We start from the raw sequence: 5,899 nt of genomic DNA on the forward strand, positions 1-5,899 counted from the left end.
GAGGTCTCCCGGAGCTGCGGGCCTGGACTGGAGGTGACCTGGTCATCGGGCCCCTTTCTGCCTTGGGGTGCAGTGGATTTGAGGCGGCAGGCTACGACTGGCGACGCTCGGTGGCATCTGGACTGCTGGCTTTCAAGCAAGGCCCCGGAAATTGCTGGAAAACGGGGGTGCAGTGTCCTGGTCTGCGACACGGTATTCACTGGGGGTGCCGGAAGAGTTAGGGGAGTGAGGATGGCCGCCTCGCAGCGCAAGGGGAAGCCTGGCAGGGAGGGTCAGCCAGGCCCGGACTGGCCTTTGCGGGCACCGGGCAATCCCCCGGTGGGCCGCAAGGGTGGGGGCCGGTTTTGGACCCTGGGGGCCGTTTTTGTTACAGGGCCGTTTTTGCAGCATAGCTGCAAAATCGGCCCTGTAACAAAAACGGCCATAAACCGGCCCCGGCAAAGAGCTCGGTCACACCCCCAAGGGGCCGGCCGAGCACTTTGCCAGGGCCGATTTTCATTCTCAGTCCGGCCCTGGGGTCAGCCCAAGGGATCCCAGAAGCCAGCGTCACCCGGAGCTGGCTCATCCTCCGGGCGTTCGGACGATGAAGCCCCCGCCACCAAGGCCTTTATGACGGAACTCTTCACTTCGATCAAAGCGGACATCTCCGAACTTCGGCCTCAGCTGGCATCGGACCTCCGTGAAGTACGCAGGGATGTCGATGGCATCGGTGAACTTTTGGCCACCCTGGAAGTTCACGACTTGAGCATGGCGAACGATGTCCACAAGCTGCAACAGGACGTGCTCCGGCTCACGGAGCAAAATTTGGACCTCCAAACCCACGCGGAGGATTTGGAGAACCGTTCCCGCCGGAACAACATCCGCATACGTGCTGTGCCGTGGGACGGTGAGGCGGGAGGTCTCCCTGGTTATGTCCTGGCGCTCTTCTTACAGATTCTTGGCGAGGACAATCTCCATGACATCAAGCTGGACAGAGGGCACAGGGTGGGATTGCCTCGACGGGGAGGGGGCCCTCCCCCGGACATTCTAGTTTGTGTGCATGATTTCCAGCTAAAGGACCGAATCCTGCGGAAGGCGCGGGACCTCCCGTCCCTGCAGTTTCGTGAGCACCGTCCCCAACTGTATCAGGATTTGGCAACTTCAACGCTCCAGAAGAGGCGGGAGTGTCACCCAGTGACCGCATTTCTAAGAGAACGCAACATCCCCTACTCGTGGGGTCACCCTTTCCGAATCGTTTTTCGATGGCAAAACCGGCTGGAGCAGATCCGTTCCCTTCAGGCGGCGAAGGAACTTCTTGGCATTGATGACCCGACCCCTTCATCGGCGGCTGGCGGCTCTCCTTCCCGGAGGCGGCGGCGGCGATCCTCCTCTTGGCATAGAGTGGGCTCGGAGACGTCCGGCGGGAGGCCGGACCGCGCCCTCAGCTTGCAGGAGAGGGGAGCGGCAGTGGCCTCGGTAGCCTCAGTGACGCTGGCTTCTTCTCAGCAGAGCTCCGGAGCGGCCTAACCTGTGGATGATTGGCAGACGGCGCTGGAGGGGCACGGGAACTCAGGTACCGGGGGTATGATTGTACTTTTGGTGAAGACACCCCGGACTGTGGCCCTAGGTATTCCAACAAGGGCGTCCCGACGCCAACTGGAGGAGATCTCTTCGGATTACTTTCCTCTGGGACTGTTGTGTTTGACCTGGTGGGCTGTTTGTGTTTTTGGGAAGGGGGGGGTTGGGGGTTTTGGGGTGGGGACCCGGGGGGGGGGGGCTGTTGGGAAGGGGACTGGGAAAGGGGGATTGGTGGTGGCAACTGTCTGATGCTTGTTGTGAGTGTTACTTGGTCTGTAGAGGCGATTCCTTGGAGCTGGTGTACTGGAGTCCTTTATCGATGCTACCCAGTGGGTCTGACCGAGCGTGTATGGAAGGGGCCAGGGTGGGAGGGGGTGTCTGGATGCTTGGGGTGCGAAGGGGGCGGAGGCGGGTGGTATTGGCGAGTGTGAAGCGGTGGGGACTGGACCTTTGTCATGCCTCTTAGCATTGGCACATGGAATGTGAAGGGTCTCAATTCTCTGCAGAAGCGCCAAAAAATGTCGAAATACCTGTCGGACCACCATCTTGATGTTGTGGGTCTCCAGGAGACTCATCTAGCACGTAGGGATGAGCTTCGGCTCCGCCACAAGCACTTTCCCCTCATTTACAGGTCCTCTGCCTCTACCAAGCATAGGGGGGTGGATCTTCTCTTTCGGGCGTCCCTCCACTTCCAGCCTCTGGAGGTATGTTGTGACAAGGAGGGCAGGTGGTTGATGGTCAAGGGGTAGCTGTATGGCCGTATGTGTACGTTTGTGGTGGTGTATGTTCCCAATGCTCAGTAGAACACCTTTCTTCAGGGCCTGATGGATAGGATGGGGGACTTTGTGGAGGGGCACTTATTTCTCCTAGGGGACTTCAACATGGTCTGGGATAAGGCTTTAGACAGCTCTAGGGCCCAGAGGGCAGATTCTGGAATCTTTTCTGTTGAATCCAAAGACCGAGTGGGCGAACTGGGGTTGATCGATGGTTGGCGTACTGTGCACACCCAGGCCCGAGATTATACATTCTTCTCCCACGTTCACCAGTCTTACTCCCGTATAGATTATATTTTTTTGAGCCAAGCTCTTAGGGGAGATGTCCGTGACTCCAGGGTCTTTCCACTCTCTGTCTCAGATCATAGTCTTCTGGTCCTTGTGTTGCAGTGGTCGGTGGGGGGGGGGATGGCTTTCGGAAGTGGTACTTCCCTGCGGCACTTACTAGGGACGATACCTCTTGTAAGGAACTCAGGAAGGCTGTTAGGGAATTCCTAGCCCTCAATCCCGCATCGGACACGTCCTTGTTCAATACGTGGGATGCTTGTAAGGTGTCCTTGAGGGGCACTTGTATAGGCCTCAATGCGAATCTCAACAAGTTAAGGAGAAAAGAGAGGGAAGAACTAGAGGCAGAACTTGCCAGTCTGGAAAGGGCACATAAATTGAATCCATCCCGAGCGTCCCTGCGTCCACTGACGGCTGTCAGGGGGAAGTTGAGGGCCCATTACACTAACCGCGCTGAGTTCACCCTCTTGCGCTTACGGCGTGCATCTTATTCGCAGGGAAACAAGGTGGGGAGGCATTTGGCCCGTCAGCTTCGGGAAAAGAGAGAGAGGGAATACATTGGGGGGATCCAGGGCCCGGGAAGCTCCCTGCGGCATAGGGACAAGGATAAGGCGGACATCTTTGGCCGGTTCTATGCTGGGTTATATGAAGGAGACTCTTTAGATCGGGGGGCACAAGACGTGTTCCTTGCGGACCTCCCCATGCCGCAGGTCTCTCCTGAGTGGAATGAGCTGCTGGCGGCACCCTTCTCCAGGGAGGAGGTGTTGGAGGCTATTAAAGCCCTGAAGCCTAACAAAGCCCCGGGACCGGACGGTTATACTGCCCTTTTCTACCAATCGTTCGCGGCAGAACTGGTTGACTTCCTGGTATCACTAACAAAATGGCGGTCACTGGAACAACTTCTGGATCTATGGCTGAGGCCATGATCACTGTGATTCCCAAACAAGGGAAGGATCCCTCCAAGTGCGCATAGTACCGCCCAATAGCGCTCCTCAATGTGGATGCCAAATTGTATTCTTCCATCATTGCCCGTAGGCTTCAGGACCTGATGCCGGCTCTTGTCCATCCGGACCAGTCCGGGTTCATTAAGGGTCGACAGACGCATGACAACTTGCAACGGGTGCTGCATTTGATAGAGAAGGCTAACAAGTTCCGCATTCCGGCGATACTAGTAGGACTGGACGCGGAAAAAGCGTTCGATCGTGTTGACTGGGGATTCGTGTTCCGCACCCTATCCGCTTTTGGCTTTTTGCGCCAGTTCATCAACATGCTTCGGGCCAATTACAGCAGCCCTAGCTCGAGGGTGATGATTAACGGACATCGCTCTGCCTGTTTTCCTCACTCACGGGGTACGAGGCAGGGTTGCCCCCTTTCCCCTCTCCTCTTCGCATTAAGTATTGAACCTCTAGCAATTGCAATACGGGAGGAGGAACGGATCGAAGGCATTCCCTTTACAGGCGAACAGCACAAGATCTCCCTCTTCGCTGATGACGTGTTGTTGTCCCTAGGGGATCCAGTCCACTCACTGCCACGTGTTCAGGAAGTACTTTATCGATTCGAAGTGGTGGCTGGGTTCAAAATTAATTTTGACAAGTCCTACGTGCTGAATCTAACTCTCCCCCCTGCCGTGGTGGAGCAGGTACGCTCGCTCACGACCTTGCCGTGGGCGTCTGCCTCCCTGTTATACTTGGGAGTGCGCCTGACCTCTACTTTGGGATCCTTGTTCGCTGCTAACTTCCCCCCGATGCTGGCCGCGATACGAAAGGATCTGGACAGGTGGAAACCGAAGTCTCTTTCGTGGCTAGGGAGAATCCACGCTCTTAAGATGGTACTTCTGCCTAAGTTTCTTTATCTCTTCCAGGCCCTCCCCATCCCGGTGGAGGTGGATTTCTTTCGGCGTTTGAAAACGTTGATGTTGAAGTTTGTCTGGCAGGGAGGGCGAGCGCGAATCCCATTCTCGACATTGCGACGACCGAGGGGGGAGGGTGAAGTGGGATTCCCGGACATGTATTTATATTATAAAGCTGCGCAGCTTCGTGTACTAGTGGAATGGTCCCAGCAGCTCTCGGAGAAGCACTGGTTACACATGGATAGAAGTGTGGCTGGGAGATCGATCTGGGACCTGGTCTGGAAGCCCAAGGTGGACAGGCCAAAGAATGCCTACATTAGCACTCCGACTAGCACAGTCCTGAAGGTGTGGGACACGGTTTCTAACGACGACCGATGGACCACGTTTCCGTCCCCATTTACCCCAATTCACTTCAACCCAGCGTTCCCGCCGGCACTACGGGAGGGACCCTTCCGACTATGGGGGGAAGGAGGCTGTAGGGCACTTACGCATCTGTTCCATAGAGCAACCCCGCTTACATTCCACAACTGCATGCGGGACTATGGGGTCCCGCCCACTGAGCGCTTCCGCCATAACCAACTTCTTCACTGGGCGACCTCGGCGGGGTTGCACGAGGCTGCTACCCGGCCGCCCTCCCAGTTCGAATCCTTTCTTCTTCGCACGACCGCTATGAGAGGGGCGATCTCTTTCTTGTATAAGCTGCTGTTGGACACTGCGATTACTCCGCGCCCCCGCTACATGGGGCACTGGGAGGTCATACTGGACCGTGACATCTCGGATGACGAGTGGAAACACCTCTGGAGCGATATTATGACGCACAACCATTCGGTTGCACTTAGGGAAGCCCACTTAAAGACCATGCACGATTGGTGTCTCTATCCGTCTAAGCTCCACAGCATTTTCCCAGCATCCTCGGATAGGTGCTGGAGGGGTTGTGGCTTCCTGGGGGATTTCCGCCACATCTGGTGGGACTGCCCGATCCTAGCTCATATCAAGGACGTCCTGGGGTATCCGATTTCGGACTCCATAGCTCATGTGTTGTTGGGTCATCGTGACCCGCTGCTAGAGCATCAGACCAAAGCGGATAAACGTATCCTGTGGTTGTGTTTGGGGGCTGCTAAACTCACGCTGGCGGCGGCATGGAAGAAGCCTCATGCCCCAGCCTTGTCACTGTGGCATGCAAGACTCTGGGGTCTACTGAGCATGGAGAGACTGGCAGACATCTTCCTGGGCAATTTTAAATTTTTTATGTTCCGATGGGGCCCCTTAGTTCGCTTTTTGCCACGGGGCTTACCATCTGCGGTTTGCCCACCCACTATCCGCGCCCTTCATCTTTTCCAGGTCTGATCGGTTTACACGGATATTGCGCCTTGTTATGCTTGAATGTGTGGTTGCCACCACCAGGGGGGGAGGGGGCGGGGAGGGGGGAATCAGT

The sequence above is a fragment of the Lissotriton vulgaris genome, chromosome 7 (genome assembly GCF_964263255.1).
Source record: "Lissotriton vulgaris chromosome 7, aLisVul1.2, whole genome shotgun sequence".
Lineage (NCBI taxonomy): Eukaryota > Metazoa > Chordata > Amphibia > Caudata > Salamandridae > Lissotriton > Lissotriton vulgaris.